Source organism: Misgurnus anguillicaudatus, chromosome 25 (assembly GCF_027580225.2).
Source record: "Misgurnus anguillicaudatus chromosome 25, ASM2758022v2, whole genome shotgun sequence".
NCBI classification, from domain to species: Eukaryota; Metazoa; Chordata; class Actinopteri; order Cypriniformes; family Cobitidae; genus Misgurnus; species Misgurnus anguillicaudatus.
In genome coordinates, this window is record NC_073361.2 from 6,461,388 (window position 1) to 6,480,680 (window position 19,293).

General features: G+C 37.6%; 1 protein-coding gene and 1 long non-coding RNA gene across 3 annotated transcripts in view; one reads left to right on the plus strand and one right to left on the minus strand.

The window, feature by feature from the left end:
* The window catches only part of LOC129426315 (NXPE family member 3-like), a 53,501-nt gene that overhangs the window by 21,360 nt on the left and 12,848 nt on the right, over window positions 1-19,293 (plus strand). The window lies entirely within an intron of this gene.
* LOC141362060 (uncharacterized) lies at window positions 6,302-18,986 on the minus strand. The gene is made up of 2 exons (XR_012368036.1): window positions 18,741-18,986; window positions 6,302-6,541 (listed from the first exon to the last, which is right to left on the minus strand). It is a non-coding gene; the product is annotated as an uncharacterized lncRNA (long non-coding RNA).

A 19,293-nucleotide genomic window follows, 5' to 3' on the forward strand; every position in this document is an offset into this window, starting at 1 on the left:
CATGTTCCCTGCAGATTTGTTTTCTTTTGTTAGTCATTCCTCCCATACTAAGTGAACCAAACAGGATGTGTTATTAGGATTTAACCTCATCCACCAGTAACTCAATTTCTGCGTCTGTTAAGTTTCTCTTTTATGCTCTCTTTGTCAATAGGTGTGTTCGACATCGGCTGTGGCTGGATGTAACCGATCGGCGAGATTAGCCGCGTGCAGGCGGGGAGGAGCTGAAAACGGAGACGTGAAGTCGGACGCGCTGTGGTTCCCGTAGCTTGCTGCATTTACGTCAGGCATGGCTGATCACGTGGCGTTTGCTTGCTTAATCGCATTAAACATGATTTGTAAGATGTAAACTACATAAAAAGTGAATTATACTCTTTTGAATGTCCGTGTATGAGCATGAGTGGAACTGAAGAGGCTTACAGCAGTGTTTTACAAGAATAAAGAGTTCAACATAAGCATATATTATTTAAATACCAATGTAGTGGGGTCTACGTTTTTTATCCATTTTATTTTGATGAAGATGACACAATATAACATCGCGACTACATGAAAATAGCTTTAACTGTTATAAAAATACAGATTTGAGAGCATTTGTGGAACTGAGGGCGTGAAAATAAACACGAAATACACGTGATTGTTGTCATGTGGTGAATCCGACCAATCGTGAAACAGCTGTGTCGTCATTATAGCCTGTGCAGCTCCTCTTCACGAACTGCGCTGGCTAACTCAGGTGGCTGATCTCGAACCGCTCTCACGGTACTTAAAAACCATATGACACAGTCACGTGCCTGCAGCGCCAGCTGAAGTCGGACAAAAATACTAACCGGAATGCACTGCTTCAAGTCAGCCACCGATCGGTCTGCGCAGCGCCGCATGAAGTCGAACACACCTATTATTGCGATGAGGGAAAAAGCACCACCACGTGACTTATAACGGGAGGTGTTGTCACCATATATGGTTCATTGGAGGCGTTTCGAAATGCAAATGAACATGAACGTGCACGAGCATGGTGCTTAAGAACAAGTGGGATTTATCATCAAGGATTACTTACTGATGTGCGTACGAACCACGTGCGCACGTTTGATAAATCCTGATTTTTTTGTACTTAGGCACATTCTAAATTTCATTCGTAGGTACAAATATAGAACATTTTCTACGCAATGTTGATAAATGAGGCCCCTGGCGTGCACCCAAAACCACGGTGACTTTGAGATTTATCAATATGGACGTTGGCGTACGGCACGCTCAAATCCTACGCCAGCTCAGGAGGTGGTGTACGCACATTTTGAGTTAGTGCAGAAATGCGCAAACACTTCCTAACACCACAAAACGCACTGACAAACTAAAATATATGATATATTATGACCCACTGTAAAAAAAAACTAAAACATAGTGATTTTAAACTTCAGTGTTTATTTTTATGCAACATGATCTTCAATGTTTAATTTGTGTGACTTTACCAAAGCATTTGATTTGTATGCATATGTATTCCTTCAGTTGCGAGCCGTTTCAGGGCAGAGCACGTGAGCGGATCGGAGCGTTGAGCGGTGCGGTAATACCATCAGCGCCTTTTTCCGAAAATTCCGCTCGCTCAGGACCGCTCGTTGAACCCAGAACGCCCTTTGATAATTTGCTAGTTCGAGAATCTGTAGAAACGTCTAGCAATAAGTTATGGAATTCAAGCCTTATACATAAATGTAAAGTAAAAATCAAAGTTAAGATTGGACATGAAGAAAACATTGAAAGGGACTGCAGAGAGACTGTAAAAGTTTAGCAATCCTGGAATCTGAAGCGGCACATTGCAAGAAAGCACAAGGATGTGCTACGAAAACATGGTAGGCTAATAATGCATAAAAAGGTAAGCTAGTTACATACCATTCGATGATAAATAAATAACTACACATGAATAGGTAATGTGAAATGCTTGTGTTGAAGCCATAAATCCGATCATGATGACATGCGGACAAAATCATGGCCACGAATGATCTTTTATGCTACATTATGGACACTTCCTTTTCTTATTTATAATATAAAATTCGTTCCCAATATTCAACAGTTTGTTCCTTGGAATTTATTATTATAATATTTCGTAATAACTATTACAATTATTATTACTTCAAATTATGAATTAGCCTAGTAAAACATGTGGATGTCGTGGAAACAAATTGTTAATTTGAATTATATCCGGAGCTCCGTATCAAACTGGATCTTAGCTAACAAACAACTGTATGTAAATACAGAAAAACACACTACAAAAGTTACTACATCATTTTTAAATATTATTTAAAAAAACTTAACCGAACCATTAAGCAGACATATAATTTAGATGTAGGCAACAGTAAATAATAATGATAATAATAATAATAATAAATAATTATTCTTCTAAATATCAATTAAGCGTCATTAATAATAAAAAAAATAATACAAATATTACAAAATGTCATGCAATTATTAATGTCTTTAATCCCGCTCTTTAAACTCCCAAATAAAACAATTTAGTTTCTTTCCACTTCCCCGGTTTGTCTTCTTTGCCGTCTTCCATGTGTTAACCCAGCTAACAAATTTAGGTTCTAAAAACGTTTTCCAAACGTTCTATTTTGGTTGTGGGAACGTTGTTTTGGAACGTTATTTAAACGTTAAAATGTCCAGTTTTCTTGTCGTGATTATAACGTTATTTAAAGGTTCTAAAAACGTTCCATATAACGTTTTCCTAACTATATTTTCACCCATTATACAACGTTCTTAGAACATTTATTTATAACGTTCTTAAAACGTTAAAATGTCCAGTTTTCTTGTCGTGATTATAACGTTATTTAAAGGTTCTAAAAACGTTCCATATAACGTTTTCCTAACTTTATTTTCACCCATTATAGAACGTTCTTAAAACATTTATTTATAACGTTCTTAAAACGTTAAAATGTCCAGTTTTCTTGTCGTGATTATAACGTTATTTAAAGGTTCTAAAAACGTTCCATATAACGTTTTCCTAACTTTATTTTCACCCATTATACAACGTTCTTAAAACATTTATTTATAACGTTCTTAAAACGTTAAAATGTCCAGTTTTCTTGTCGTGATTATAACGTTATTTAAAGGTTCTAAAAACGTTCCATATAACGTTTTCCTAACTTTATTTTCACCCATTATACAACGTTCTTAAAACATTTATTTATAACGTTCTTACCCTGTTATTAATTTCAGCTATAGAATTTAGTATATACTATGCTATATATATATATATATATATATATATATATATATATATATATTATATATATATATTCAGGCGTCACAGTTCGGTACAATGGAGGTAAAAGCAAAATAAAAATGTGAGGTATGCAGAAGAGCATCTCTAAACCCACAAAACGCTGAACCTTGAGGTGGATGGGCTACAGCAGCAGAAGACCACACCGGGTGTCACTCCTGACAGCAAAGAATAGGAAAACGAGGCTACAATTCTCACCAAAATTGGACAAAAGAAGATTGGACAAACGTTTCCTGGTCTGATGAGTCTCGATTTCTGCTGCGACATTCTGATGGTAGGGTCAGAATTTGGCGTCAACAACATGAGAATGTGGATCCATCCTGCCTTGTATCAATGTTCAAGCTGCTGGTGCTGGTGTAATGGTGTGGGGGATATTCTCTTGGCACGCTTTGGGCCCATTAGTACCAATTGAGCATCGTGTCAATGCCACAGCCTACCTGAGCATTGATTCTGACCATGTACATCCTTTTATGACCACAGTGTACCCATCTTCGGATGTCTACTTAAAAGAGGAACTATATTTTATGGCGTAATAGCACTTTTGGGAGTACTTCGACTCGCCTGAAAAGTCTGCTCCCCTTCTCACTCTCATAATGGGAGAGGGAGGGTGTTACTGCGCCGAGTCAAAGTACTCCCAAAAGTGCTATTACGCCATAAAATATAGTTACTCTTTTAAATCCGCTTAGAAAAGCGCTATGTTTTATTTTGTACCACCAAACTTGCTCGTATAACTACTCGTCTTAAATAGGAAAAACGTTGATGTGTTTGGTCACTTCTAACTTTATCTCTAAATGGTACCATTGAATGAATGGGGCTAAGCTAAATGCTATCGAAGCGTCGCAGCGCGCTCCAGCGCTTACGTGCACACACACAGATGATAGAGGGATGATTCAACAGTTCTTAGTTAAGGTAATAACATATTTTAATATTGAAAATGAGTAGACTATTCCTTTAACATTCTTAAAACGTCAAAATGTCCAGTTTTCTTGTCATGATTAGAACGTTATTTAAAGGTTACAAAAACATTTTTCACAACATTCACCTAACTTTCACATACTGTATAACATTCTTTTAATGGTTATTTTAAAATTATATCAACAATATAGTTATCATTTTAAACATTTGTGTTCAAAGGTTATAAAAAGTTTCTTACAATATTTTCAAAACTTTATTTTCACAAATATTCTTTAAACATTATTTTTTTTATAATTCAAAACAATACAATATCCAGCTTTCTTACTTTCCATTATTTAAAGGTTACAAAACATTTTTGAGCATTTCACCAACTTTATGTCTTAGTACAATATCCTTTCAAAAATGTTTAACAAACATCAATTTAATTCAATTCAATTATATTTATACAGTGCTTTTCACAATAGTTCATCTTACCAAATCATCTGTACATGTAATAGAATATAAGACGACACAGAAAAGAACCTCAAAGTTTTAAATACAGTTAAGGATGGAGTATTTGAGGTTACATGGAGTTAATTCTTATATAAATAATATAATAAGAATTACTCCATTCCAAGCTAAATTATGAACATACAGTAATAGAACAGTGATAGAACAGTGTATGTAATATACTCCAACTCCAAACTATATACCAGTATTAACATAATTTTCTAAAGACGTTATAAGGTTAATATCAGCAGTTTCCTAGTAAGCAAGCCACACAGAAACATTGGTCAAGGGGGAAACTTTTTCAGGGAGACAGAAATAAAAACCCAGTGAGAAAACCAGGCTTAGCCAGGAGGTCCAGTTCCCATCTTACATGTTACAGCTGTAGTGTGGTGCAGTTTGTAACCAAGGAAAGAGACCCTGTTATTAATTTCAGCTATAGAATTTAGTATATACTATGCTATATATATATATATATATATATATATATATATATATATATATATATTCAGGCGTCACAGTTCGGTACAATGGAGGTAAAAGCAAAATAAAAATGTGAGGTATGCAGAAGAGCATCTCTAAACCCACAAAACGCTGAACCTTGAGGTGGATGGGCTACAGCAGCAGAAGACCACACCGGGTGTCACTCCTGACAGCAAAGAATAGGAAAACGAGGCTACAATTCTCACCAAAATTGGACAAAAGAAGATTGGAAAAACGTTTCCTGGTCTGATGAGTCTCGATTTCTGCTGCGACATTCTGATGGTAGGGTCAGAATTTGGCGTCAACAACATGAGAATGTGGATCCATCCTGCCTTGTATCAATGTTCAAGCTGCTGGTGCTGGTGTAATGGTGTGGGGGATATTCTCTTGGCACGCTTTGGGCCCATTAGTACCAATTGAGCATCGTGTCAATGCCACAGCCTACCTGAGCATTGATTCTGACCATGTACATCCTTTTATGACCACAGTGTACCCATCTTCGGATGTCTACTTCCGGCAGAATAAATAATCTCAGACTGGTTTCTTGAACATGACAGTGAGTTCACTGTACTTAAATGGCCTCCACAGTCACCAGATCTCAACCCAATAGAGCACCTTTGGGATGTGGTGGAACTGGAGATTCGCTTCATGGATGTGTAGCCAACGTATCTACAGCAACTGCATGATGGTATCATGTGAATATGGACCAAAACCTCTGAGGAATTTTTCCAGTACCTCGTTGAATCTATGCCACGAAGGATTAAGGCAGTTCTGAAGGCAAAAGGGGTCCAACCCGGTACTAGTAAGCTGTACCTAATAAAGTGGCCGGTGAGTATATGTGAGCAGTCATCAATTTAGCAGCATGAGGATGGGCATCAGGCGGATGAATGGTGGGATGAGCATCCCTCCAAATTGGAATTGGACCTGTCCGTCTCAGATTTCCTCGGTGAACCAGGATGAGACAGGGAAACAGAAACAAGGTGCAATTAGTAAAGAGGCCCATCACATGTAGTGTTAAAGGCATTCATACAGTATAATAGATGCGGCATAAGTATGTATAGGAGATGAATTAGGTAAATGCTTGGTTAAAGAGATAAGTCTTAGGCGGGGCAATAGTTTACTCTTTTATTTGTTCATTTTTTACTCATTTATTAAAAGTCACTTGATTTGTGGACAAAAAAGAAGCTGATTTAGAAGGCAACACTGTCATGACCACAACCTTCTTAAAACTGATGCTAATAATCGGAGCGCGCCATTAAAGGGACACTTCACCCATTTGCATTAAGCTTTGTATAGTCAGAATATGACTTACCCTTGTTCCTCGATGTGGAACATACTTTAAGGTGTCTGCAATGAAGGCATCACAGCTGGAACATCAGATTGAGACGGTCTACACTGGATGTGAACATTATAAATACAGACATGAATAATAGCTTTAAGCTTCAGTAGACAATGATTAAAATGTGTAAATAATTGCAACCAGGTTAGACTTTGTGAAATGCAGAATAGATCATTTAATAACACAATATAGCTTGAGTAAAAGTGTGATTATAGCTTTTTATAGAAAATGTTTATTCTGTTTCTCGAATCTGACTGGCTGAGAGTCTTTTCCAACCGCCAGAGATATTCCACCAGTACCATCCCGTGAACTGCTTTACCATTTCTATCATTTGCCACTGGTCATTTTAAAATTAGTAATGGAGGCTTAAAGTCGTACAATTACATATTTGCGATTGGATAATGCAGCCACCAGAGCAGACTGTCTAGGACAGTGTTTCCCAACCCTGGTCCTCGGGCACGCCCTCCCAGAAAGTTTTAGATGTCTCCTTATTTAAAACACCTGATTCGACTTTCTTTTCTTTCTTTCTTTTTTAACGGCATACCAGCTTCAAAGGCTATATTCATGGCGAGAATACAGTATAATTAAATCAAAGGAAGATTAAAATAGATGTTTCAAATTTATTTCCTCTAAAAATCTTAAAACCATGCTTGGGCTCACTTGATTAAAAACCTTTTCAAAACTATCAACAGAGTAAAAACGATTTCTTACAGGGGTAAATGTAATACAGTCTAAAAGGATATGTTTAATGGACAATGGATTTTGACAAGATGAACATTTTGGATGGTTTTTCCTGATTTGACTCATCAGCCTCCTTCTAAAATGGTAAACATGTGCCCCTAACAAGCTGATGAGTTAAATCAGGTGTGTTAAATAAGAAGACATCTAAAACTTTCTGGGAGGGGGTGCACGAGGACCAGGGTTGGGAAACACTGGTCTAGGACTATCCTTAAGTCTTGTCTGTGAAAACAGGGTTTGTGTGTAAATTCATGTCAGACACTTAAAACAAGTGCAAAAGTACTAGGATAAACAAGTGCATACAGCGTAGTATGTAATTTTTTTGTGTCACGCTCTTCCCTCTTTCTTGTCACATGCAATAAAAACTCATCCGTATCAGGAATCCATAGCAGAAGCAAGTAGTTTGGCACTAATGAGTAGGGGTGTCACGATTCTCCACATCCTCGAGTCGATTACCTTTTCGATTCTGATGTCACGATTCAATTCAATTCTCGATTTTTAAATGGATTTTTTTAAGACAAAAAATGATATGCCTTTATTATTATTATTATTATTATAGTTTCACATTAACATGCACATTGCGTGCTTTTCCTCGCATGGGGCTTTGTGGGCTTTACTTTACGCGAGAGAGCTTGTAGAGAGAGAATTCCTTCTTGCACGCAGATAGACTTAATGCGCGCGTCTTGGACTCCTATTATCTGAAATAAAACCGGTGCGTCAAGCAGCTGCGCTTCTCTCTGTCTCACGTGCATGCGCATCTCGCATCTGTCCAAAGTCTAAACATAAACTAAAGTAATAATCCTTACGTATTTGTTCAGTTTTTATGCGTTTCATGCGAGCTGAGGCAAACTATATCTTTTGTTTAAAATATAACCCGCTGCATCTTGGCGGCTCTCTCGTGCACGTGCAGAGAGCTGCGCTCTGTCCGAAGGCAGATCACTAGGTAGTAATCCTGTTTATGATATGCATTTCAAGGAGTTGTAGCAATACATCCCTCGTGTTTTAAAATATAAATCGCGTTCCGCTGGATGGATGTTTTTAAAGGCACTTCTGAGAGTTTATTTTCCCCCGCTTGGCAAGCCGACCGGACGTGACATGGGGGCGTGGCAGCATCGACGATCCAATTTTTTAATTCGAAGTTCGAGGTTGTGGCTTAATTTCGATCGATTTCGATTTAAAATCGAAATCGTGACACCCTTACTAATGAGTCAAACTAATGTTTAATATTGCTCTAGTAGTTGTGTGATTTGGCTTTATATCAGCGTGCTGATATAGTTTGTAAAAACAAACTGGTATAGAATGATATAAAATGATGCACTGTCATTTGTACAACTGTAACAATAGAAGAGAATGGGGTTGGCGTTTACTAATGATGATATGTTTGTTATCGTTTACTTTAGTACTTATGCTTGTTTTTTATTTGTCTTTGACATGTATAAATACACAGTTTCCCAGACAGGGCTTATCCAGAATAGTCCCAGACCAAATAAGTCCCAGACTAAAATGCATGTTTGAGCTGCCTTAAAGGTGTAGCGGAGGATTTTCTAAAATTTTTGAAAAGAACCGACTTCTTCAATTTTTTAAAAAATGCAATTGCGAAACACTCCTGATTGACAACTAGGAGGACCAATAGTCTTGATGATCCACCCGGAAAAAGAAAATCCTCCGCAATACCTTTAATTTAAAAACATCTTGCACTGATATATTTTAACATGTTTTGTCTTAAGATTCACCCCAGTACTGGTTTTTGTAAGGTATGTTTGTAAAAAACTACTAATATCCTAATTAGAGCTGGGCATAGATTAATCTAGATTAATTACATGCAAAATAAAAGTTATTTTTTGCATAATATGAGTTTGTGCTGTGTGTAATAATTATGTTTAAATAAATACACACACATTCATGTATGTATTTAAGAAACATTTACATGTGTATATATATTTATTTATATTTTTATATATTATATATAAATAAAAACATTATATATAAATAAAACATTTCTTAAATGTACATATATGTATGTGTGTGTGTTTACATATACATAATATTTACACACAGCACAAACTCATATATTTTGCAAAAAATTACTTTTATTTTGTATGAGATTAATCTAGATTAATCTATGCCCAGCTCCAATCCTAATATAACTAAGGCCTAATATAATATCCTAATATAACTGGATTAATCCAAACCCTGTACAGGAAACTGCCCCAAAGTGTTTAAATAGTGTTTCTGCAGGTGAATGTTGTGCCAGATTTTTCCTGTCACAAATATTTGATCGACTGCTCAAATCATTAGATTAGCCTTTCCTACTAATTCTAAAAGCCGATCAGAAACAGAAATAATGGTTGCATACGTAAGAAATAATTGATGACGGGCAGCTGGATAATTCAAAATAATGCACACTCAAGGTGGTAATGCGGCACATCACGAAGCTGAGTGTGCATTATTTTTAAATAACTCAAAGGATCAGAGTCAATTATTCCTCTTATACCACGGTTACAAAAGACATTGCTTGGGTGGTTACATTTGACAGGTCAGGTGTGCATTTATCGAAAAATAATGCATACCTGTGAAACATTTGTTAATCAGAAGCATTCAACAGCCATGGGGTATAATTGATTATAACATTACATTGACGCATTCGGCAAACGCTATTATCTTAAGGGACTTACAGTGCATTACAAGGTATTATGTATTTTTTCAGTATGTGTTCCTAGAGTTTCGAACCCATGAACTTTTGCATTGCTAATGCAATGCTCTACCTCTGAGCTTTACAGAAACATAAAAAAAAAATGTTTGTTAAATGAACTTGTATAGGAGTTATTCGATCTACGTCATCAATGTTCGCGGCGGCCATATTGTTGACATAGAACTGTCAGTCTGTCAATTGACAAGCGAGGCAGCGTGGGTATTATGCATGGTATTATCGATGTAATTTTTTTAAACCACGCGATGTCGTGTGGTGTAATACACGACTGTTCTAACAACAGCAAAAAGAACCCCAGAATTAGTTTTTATGCGATACCGACTGTCAGAAAACATGAAAGGAAGGAGACAGAGGAGTTGAACCAGAGAAGGAGAGACTCCCAACAGCAAAGTCTGTCCCCATCATTTTACCACAGGTAACGTTAGAAATATATGCCTCACAGCAAAGTCTGTCCCCATCATTTAATCACATATGGTTAGCTGTAAGCAGTGGCTGAAACTGCTCTTTCAAATAAGCTGCCATAAATTGAGACAGTTATTAAATTAGGATTAATAACTTTATGAACATAGGTCTGGCATTGATACTAGGTAGGGAATTAAGGGCCGTTCACATTATAACAATAACTATAAAAAATATAGTTTTGAAAATCGTTTTATATTAAAGAGAATAGCGGAGCTCAAACCAAAACTATAACGATGCAGATACAATGAATTGAACTTCAACTGCACGAGCACTTAAAATGACAGTGAAGCTCATTGAGGTCTATAACATTAGATTACCTGCAGTTGCTGTGAAAATTGACATAATGTTTTTTTAATCTATTACATTAACTAACTGTTATGTAGGGCTGAAACGATTCATCGAGTTACTCGATTTACTCGATTCAAAAAATTCCTCGAGGCAAAAAGTCTGCCTCGAAGCCTCGTTAAAGTCCTATGACGCGCACTACACGCGCCAAGATCTGATTCACACGGACCGTTGTTCAATGTTCAGGAAGCACATCATAGCGCGTGGTTCATTTTGAATTTAGTTGGCGCGATGGCGGAGCGAATATGTCCATAAACGGCAGAGAGAGACTGTCTAAAGTTTGGGATCATTACATTCAGCATCTGAACTGAAAACATTCACTGCTGTTTCACCAAGCGTCGATGAAACAAGGTAACATAGCTTCCGCTGATTTTAATCCCATACTGTATTTGTAGCGATGTCGTTATGCGGTTTGACTAGATATGATGTTTAGCTTTGATGTTTTTAAGGAGTAAACGTATTCACGTTCAATTGCAGGACAGTATAGATTAAAAAAGAACCCCTTGACACACACGCATGCACTACAGGTGTGTGTACCAAAAAACGGCACCACAGTGCAATCATATATGGGCAACTTGTAATCTGACATATTTCGTTCAATAATAATAATCTCTGTTTTATTGGAGTTTAGCATAAGGAAGTTATTCTCTCTCACGCGAGTCAGACCGATCGCGCAATGCATCACATATGCTTAAACTTATGTAGCGCCGCAACAATAATTTCAGCATGCATTCACTGTATACAGCGGGACGTGATGTTGTGATTTTTCGAACGGATTCTTAACCAAATGCACCGCAATGCAAGTGATGCAAACCAAATGCAGCGTTCTATTGAAAAGTAATGTATGTATTTCTGCAGTACCAAAATGCAATGAAGCAACTGAACGTCTGACTGACTCTTCCTCACGCACAGAACGCGTGCACACGCACAAACACAAGTGCACGTGCGCGCATACACACAGGTTGTTACCATAGCAAATAGGCTCACCCCAGAAATGATATATTATATGTTAAAAGCCTAATGGTAAATGCTGCAGGTGTAGAAATGTACATAAACCAGATATTTACTTTGATGTCAGGGCTAGATTACAGCATGAAACCTGTTGTGTATATTAATAAATTAAAGTGTTTAATTGTTGGCACTGGCACTTATAAACACTAAATGGGTAAAAAATTGAAATAAATAGGCTTATTTCTTGGAGCCAAATACCTCTGGTTTTTTAAGAAATAAAAGCCAAATGCTTGAACATTTTACAGCCAAGTCATTTTCGTTATGCATTATTTGTTTTGGTTGTTTAAAAACACACAAAAAAAATTATCCGATTACTCGATTAATCGATCGATTCAGTGCTAGATTAATCGATTACAAAAAGAATCGATAGCTGCAGCCCTACTGTTATGCCAAAAGGTAAGAGATTACACAAACTATTATATTCACTGTTTAGAGTTACGCGAAACGCAGCGTGTTGAGGACATACAAGCAATATTAAAGGCAAGTGATTTGCGCGAGTGCCGTGAGCGAATTAGCATAAACGTATTGTTTGGTGATGTGGACGATAATATAGTTATCGTTATAATGTGAACAGCCCTTCAGTGCTTGTATGATGTATGCGGATACTGTATGAACGATATAGTTATAAATATCCAGATAAGTTACGCCTGGCAATAAGGACGGATCTTTACTTAAGGCTATTGGGTCTATTTGATATGGTTCCACACCAATCAAGCTTATCTTCTCTTAATACTGACGAGATGATGCCATTTAGGCTACTGCTCCCCTCAACTCTAGGGGCAGGACAGATGTCATGTCAACAAGATGGCCGCGGTTAGCTACTTCCAGTGTTTGCGAATAAGCCCTATACAGGGAGTGCAGAATTATTAGGCAAGCTGTATTTTTGAGGATTACTTTTGTTATTGTACAACTACAGTGCTCCTGGTCAACCCAAAATGCCAACAAACCCCCAAACCGGAACACCTAAAGGAGCACTTCACCCACAGAAACATCAATCTTCATTGAAAGTGTCTCATATTTGTAGTCGAAATGTAACATACATTTCGAATTTGGTGCCAATTTGACTGAGAAAAGGGCTGTTTGTAGTCTCACCCGCTCAACAAAGATATTGGACTTCCTTCTTTCAATGATGCAAAATGATGATTTTTACATCATTGAAAGAAGGAAGTGCAACACTGAAATATATATTTCTCCTGTTTCAGCAGCAACTGAGGAAATTATGCACGACCATTCAAAAACATGACTAGGGTTCTAACTATACAAAGATTAATGCAAATGGGTGAAGTGTCCCTTTAAGTAGTAAAAGTGAAATTTTGGCTTTCTTAAGAGAATATTTCTATGTACATCATTATTAGGCAACTATTAGTGTGCAGAATTATTATGCAACTAAATGAAAAACAAAGATTTTACCATCTCACTTGTTTTTTTTTTCACCTGTTAAAGTGAGAATAATAAACAATCTCTACATTTACAAAAAAAATCAACAAAACAACAAAAAATATATAAACTCAGTGTCCAATATAACCACCCTTCTTTTCGATAACAGTCACAAGGCTTCCATTCACGGATTCAGTCATTTTTTTGATCTGGTCTGAACCAACATTTTGTGCAGCCACAACCACAGCCTCCCAGACACTGTTCAGAGAGGTGTACTGTTTACCTTCACTGTAAATGTCCTGCTTAAGAAGGAATCAAAAGTTCTCAATAGGGTTTAAGTCAGGTGAAGAAGGGGGCTATGTCATTAGTTTTTCATCTCTAATGCCTTTACTTGCCAGCCATGCAGAGGAGTACTATGATGCATGTGATGGAGCGTTGTCTTGCATAAAAAAAGTCTTCTTGAAAGATGCAGATTTTTTCCTGTACCACTGCTTGAAGAAAGTGTCTTCTAAAAATTGTCAGTAGGTCTGAGAGTTGTTTTTTATTTCCATTTTCAACCCAAAAAGGTCCAACAAGCTTATCTTTAATTATACTTGTCTGTGCCTGCCTGCCTGTAATGTAGAAGACACTTTCCTCAAGCAGTGGTACAGGAAAAAGTTTGCATCTTTCAAGAAGACTGATTATTTTGCAAGACAATGCTCCATCACATACATCAAAGTACTCCACTGCATGGCTGGCCAGTAAATGCTTTAAAGATGAAAAACTAATGACATGGCCCCTTCTTCACCTGACTTAAACCCTATTGAGATCTTTTGATCCCTTCTTAAGCAGGACATTTACACTGAAGGTAAACGGTACACCTCTCTGAACAGTGTCTGGGAGGCTGTGGTTGTGGCTGCACAAAATGTTGGTTCAGACCAGATCAAGAAACTGACTGAATCCGTGAATGGAAGGCTTGTGACTGTTATCGAAAAGAAGGGTGGCTATATTGGTCACTGAGTTTATATATTTTTTTATTTTTTATTGTTTTATTAATTTTTTTGTAAATGTAGAGTTTGTTTATTATTCTCACTTTAACAGGTGAAAAAAACAAGTGAGATGGTAAAATCTTTGTTTTTCATTTAGTTGCAGGGCTCCAAACAAAAAAAATCAATTAAGGAGCCATTGGCTCCTATAGGGGAAAAAAACAGGCGCCAAATAATTTTTTTAAGAGCCACATAACAATGCACTTACTTTTAGCAGGCATGAAAATGGTCAGGGGTGAAAAGGGTCCTCGAGGGGCGACGTGGCCTCTGATGGGGCCGGGAGGTGGGGGACTCCCCCAGAATAAATATTATGGCCTCATAAGGGGTAACTTAACTTGTTTATTCTTAAGGCATGTGATTGGCCAAGGACAAAAAATGAGGAAGGAACCCAACATCCCCCCACACGCGCAGAAACAAAATGCACACCATAACAAATGCAAAAAATACATTATGACCATTATTTCAATTATTTAATTCTGACGGACAATTTAGGTTGTAAATTTAAAATGTAAACATTTGACTAGTAGGTTATCCAAAACCATGTTTAATTAAATGGGTTAATACATGTGGAAAGCTGTAACAAGTAGCATTCCCTTACCATTTGACATCTGCAATAATTTTATTTTGCCATAATCAGACCATCAGTCACAAGGCCAAACAATTTTAAGTTGGCCTTGGAATAGGGTGGACCTGAATGCCTACAGTACATGTATTTTAAAATTACTTAATTTTACAATATAGTACTGGTTAAATGAATTGCATTATGGTTTTTGAGTCATGAGTTGAATAATTTTCAGCAAAAAAGTGATGTTGGAAAATTAAATAAGAACAAATCAAGAAATTACAAACATATAAAATAGAAAAGAACAAATTTACAAATAAAGTAAGATCTAACAGTATTGATTAGGTAGAGAAACAGTATCAAATTAATATAGCACTGTTTTCATTCTATAAATTAAATATAATTGATCTTTTTAAAGCTATAAAAGCGATTTTCCTTTTGTCTTCTGTAGTCTGATTTACATAACGACTCAAACATAAGCTTTTCTTATAAGATGAACTGTCCCTTTAAGAACAGAGAAGCACTGATCTTTACACTAGCTGCGTTTACATGGACATTTGTAATCCGTTTAAATGATCAATCTGAATAAAAATGCTCCATGTAATCACCTCAATCGGACTAAAAAGTGGCAATCTGATTAAAAATCTAATCCGCTTGTTAGGGGTGGTTTATACCTTTTATAATCCGCTCAAAAGGACATGTATACACTTGATCGGATGGATAACTGAAACTGGGACGCTGGGCATGTGCCATCTTTTCTTTTTTTAATGGCGGTTGGTAAACCCACTGAAAGGCGAAATTCCGCCACCTACAGGACGGGAGTGTTGAGCATATTCACACGTGCAATGACGTAGAATTGCCGTAATGACATGTGACGCAAATATTTGAGTTTGTTTTGTTGAAGGAAGTCACAAGAAGTGATTTGTCTTGTTAATCTTGTTCCTATTATCCTTCCAATTCCCCATAAAGTGATACAAGACAGCGTTGTCCGGTCAGTCCATGATTTATTCTTTGATCCACAAACGCGTGTGTTTGGACTCGCTCTTGCGAACGGTCTCTGCAGCACTGCGTGAAGTAAAATACGATTTTTGGGCACACGTGAATGGGTGTTTTTGCTGCTGCTTTATAATCAGCTGAGGCACAAAGCAAATCTTGAAACAGCGTGAAACTATATTTGTGCAATGTGCGCATGTCAAACGATCAAATCTGATGTAAATCTTGTGTCATATAAACACGCACATCAATCCGATCACATTATGAAGTGTTCATGTAAACGCTATGATAGGATTTATTAATCGGAAGGATTTTAATCCGATGGAGGCAAAATGTGTCCATGTAAACGTAGCTACTGACACATCTGATCAACTGCTCACTTATAATTGTCTGTTTTTATGAGTATATTTGCAGAGACTGTGGCATTACAAGATCATTTGTGCATATATCTCCTGTCAAGCCCAAAGAAATCATGTGTTTGCGTGATTTTTAAAACGCGCATTGGGCTTGAGTGTGTGCACGTATATGCACAAAAAAACGCTCCGTTTAGCATCTTTGTCGTTCGAATAGTCTAAAATCCAGGACGTCTTGAAATGTCTTTCGGCACGGTGTTCACTGACTGATGCGGAAAGATGAATCCCTGTGTCTCTGGCGTTCTCTCCCGCGCTCGTTCTGGCACAGCTGCTGGAGCCTGCTTTTTGTTAGCAGTAGCAGAGCGACGCAATCTCATTCATTTCAATGGAAACCTGGGCGACTTCCGGCGACACGAGTGAAAGTGACCGTTGGCGACCGTATGCGCGTGTCCAGCGACACGAGAAAGTTAAAGGGAAACTTCACCCATTTGCATTAAGCTTTGTACCGTTAGAACCCCTGTCATGTTTTTGAATGATCGTGCATCATTCCCTCAGTTTCCCCTGAGAGGGGAGAAATACTGATTTCAGTGAGGCACTTCCAAATCGTCATTTTGCGTCATTGAAAGAAGGAAATTCTGTATCTCTATTGAGTGTGAAAGACTACAGACACTCATTCCTCATTTTTCCAAGGTGGGGGCTATGGGTGGGACCCACTCACGCTTCAGACCAATTACAGATAAGTGGGTGGGACTTACGAAAATATACGAACACAGACGGGAAAAAACGATCAGCCGCCATCTTTATGCTAAGCTAAGCTAAACAGAAGTTGTGGAGCGAGTCAGACTTCATGTTACAATAACAGTGGAAGTTAATCAATATGATATAGAAGAGGGTGATTTCGCAAGCGTGATGCTCTAATCTGCTGTTCATTGCACCTTTATGAACCACAATACAGCAAAGAGCTGAGGCAGATCAGAAGCCCAAGGAGTAGGCCGGAGCCTGGGCGTCGGCTGGGTAGAGGAGCCCGGGGAAGACGCCGCAACCATCGGCCTCTGCTGTGTAGAGAAGCTTGCCTGTTCTCTCGCTGTGTGCCCTCTTTCTAACATTTCTGCATCAGATAAGGATATGGACGTTCGTTTGGTTAAGGTTTTTAGGCAAGAGAGCAACTTTGCACGCGTTCGCACATGTTTATTTCACGGACGCGTTTCGGTTTCCGAGCAAACGCGCTGCGGATTATATGAGCTTGGACGGACTCGCGCTGTGTGCTTTCGGTGTAAGATTTCTGGATCAGATAAGGATATGAACATTTGTTTTGTTAATGTTTCTGGGCGCGTGCTTATTTCAAAGACGTGTTTCGGCTTACGAGCACAAGCTCCAAGAGCTGAGGCAGCGCGTCTGTGGAGATATTATGTAGGGGACGCGTTTGTGTGCAGGATGCAGGGATAAACGGATGTCTAACTAAAGTAAGTGTTCTATTTTAAGTGTGTCATTATAACACAGATGTAATTACAGTAAACACGAGACAAAAAGAAAATTGGTAAAACTAAATAAACATTTAAAATGCATACCATTTTTTAACTACTTGAAAAGACATTTGTACTGCAGATCTCAAACCGCACGTTACTGTTTGAATAAGACTTTGCTACACACCAGACCAGAGTGTTATTGTGTGTAACACAATGTAACATCACGTTTAAAAGTAAGTCATGATTGGTGTCTGTCAGACACAGTGGTGGGGGCTATTTTCTTTGTTTTACTAACGTGGCATTTATGTACACAATATCATATCTGAGGCGTGTTCCGATTAATGGGAGTGGCTTGCAGAGCTGTGCATTGTGGTGCATAGTGGGAGTTGTAGTTTTTCATACAATTGTGCTCTAAAGTCACATTTTGTCTTTTCTCGGTCAAATAGGCACAAAATTCTACATTTATGTTACATTTTGACTACAAATATGACTCACTTTCCATAAAGATTAATGTTCCTATTGGTGAAATGGCTCTTTAAGAAAAGTTTTACTTTATGCAAAGGTCGAGTGACTTTCGGGAGCGACTACCAATGAGAACAAAGCAGTGGAGTTCACGTCATCCTTCTCTCGTCAGTTACTGGCGTGGATGGTACTCATTTGTTTATGACAAGCAGATTTAGAAACGCCTCATTGAAAGAGACAAGCGACACACAGCGATAACGTCGCTGGCTGTCTGAACGAGGGGTGACGTTCACACAACGCATCTCATTTCATGAAGTTAACAAAACGAATGAAGCGATAGGCTACTGGTTATAAAACATGCACATATAATGCAAATTTTACAATCAAAGGGAGTAAATTTGTATTGTCGCCAATGGCGACCTTGACAGAAATTTCACTCGCACATAAATATATTTGGTCGCAAATGCGACCATTTTAGTCGCAGTTTGGAGCCCTGAGTTGCCTAATAATTCTGCACACTAATAGTTGCCTAATAATGGTGTACATAGAAATATTCTCTTAAGAAAGGCAAAATTTCACTTTTACTACTTAAATGTTCAGGTTTGAGGGTTTGATAACATTTTGAATTGACCAAGAGCACTGTAGTTGTACAATAACAAAAGTAATCCTCAAAAATACATCTTGGCTAATAATTCTGCACTCCCTGTAGAAGCAATATCAGTTGAGTTACAGAAACTTTTGAAACACTTACGAATAATCACAGTGCCAAAGGTATGTCCTTCCCTTTCGATCCATTGTATGTGGCAACTTGCAAAACCTTCCTTACAGCATCACCTGGACCATTGCTACCAAGCGGATCTGAAACAAAATAAATTATAATTTAGCACTTTGCAGGCTGCATTATTCCCATCTTAATCCCACATCACTTATAGCAGACCTCTAAAATGGTACACAATGTGTTCAATCTTGGACTTATGAAAAATTATGCAGACAACAGGTAAATACATCTTTAACAGATTTATCTAGTTATTTTACATTTTTTTAAGAATTATTCTCAACATACCAAGCCAGACTGAATTTCATGAAACCTTCAAAGATGTTACTGGAGGAGAAAAGTAATATTACAAATATATTCAAGAGCCACATGCCATGCTGTATTTTATACTAACAATATCTATTATATAAGCAGTAACTTGCCTTATACTGCTGCTGCTGCTGCATTGTGTATAGCCTACTGTGCATTGTTAACTTACATGTATAAGTTACTGCTTATACAGTATGGTTTACAGATATACTGCAAACAT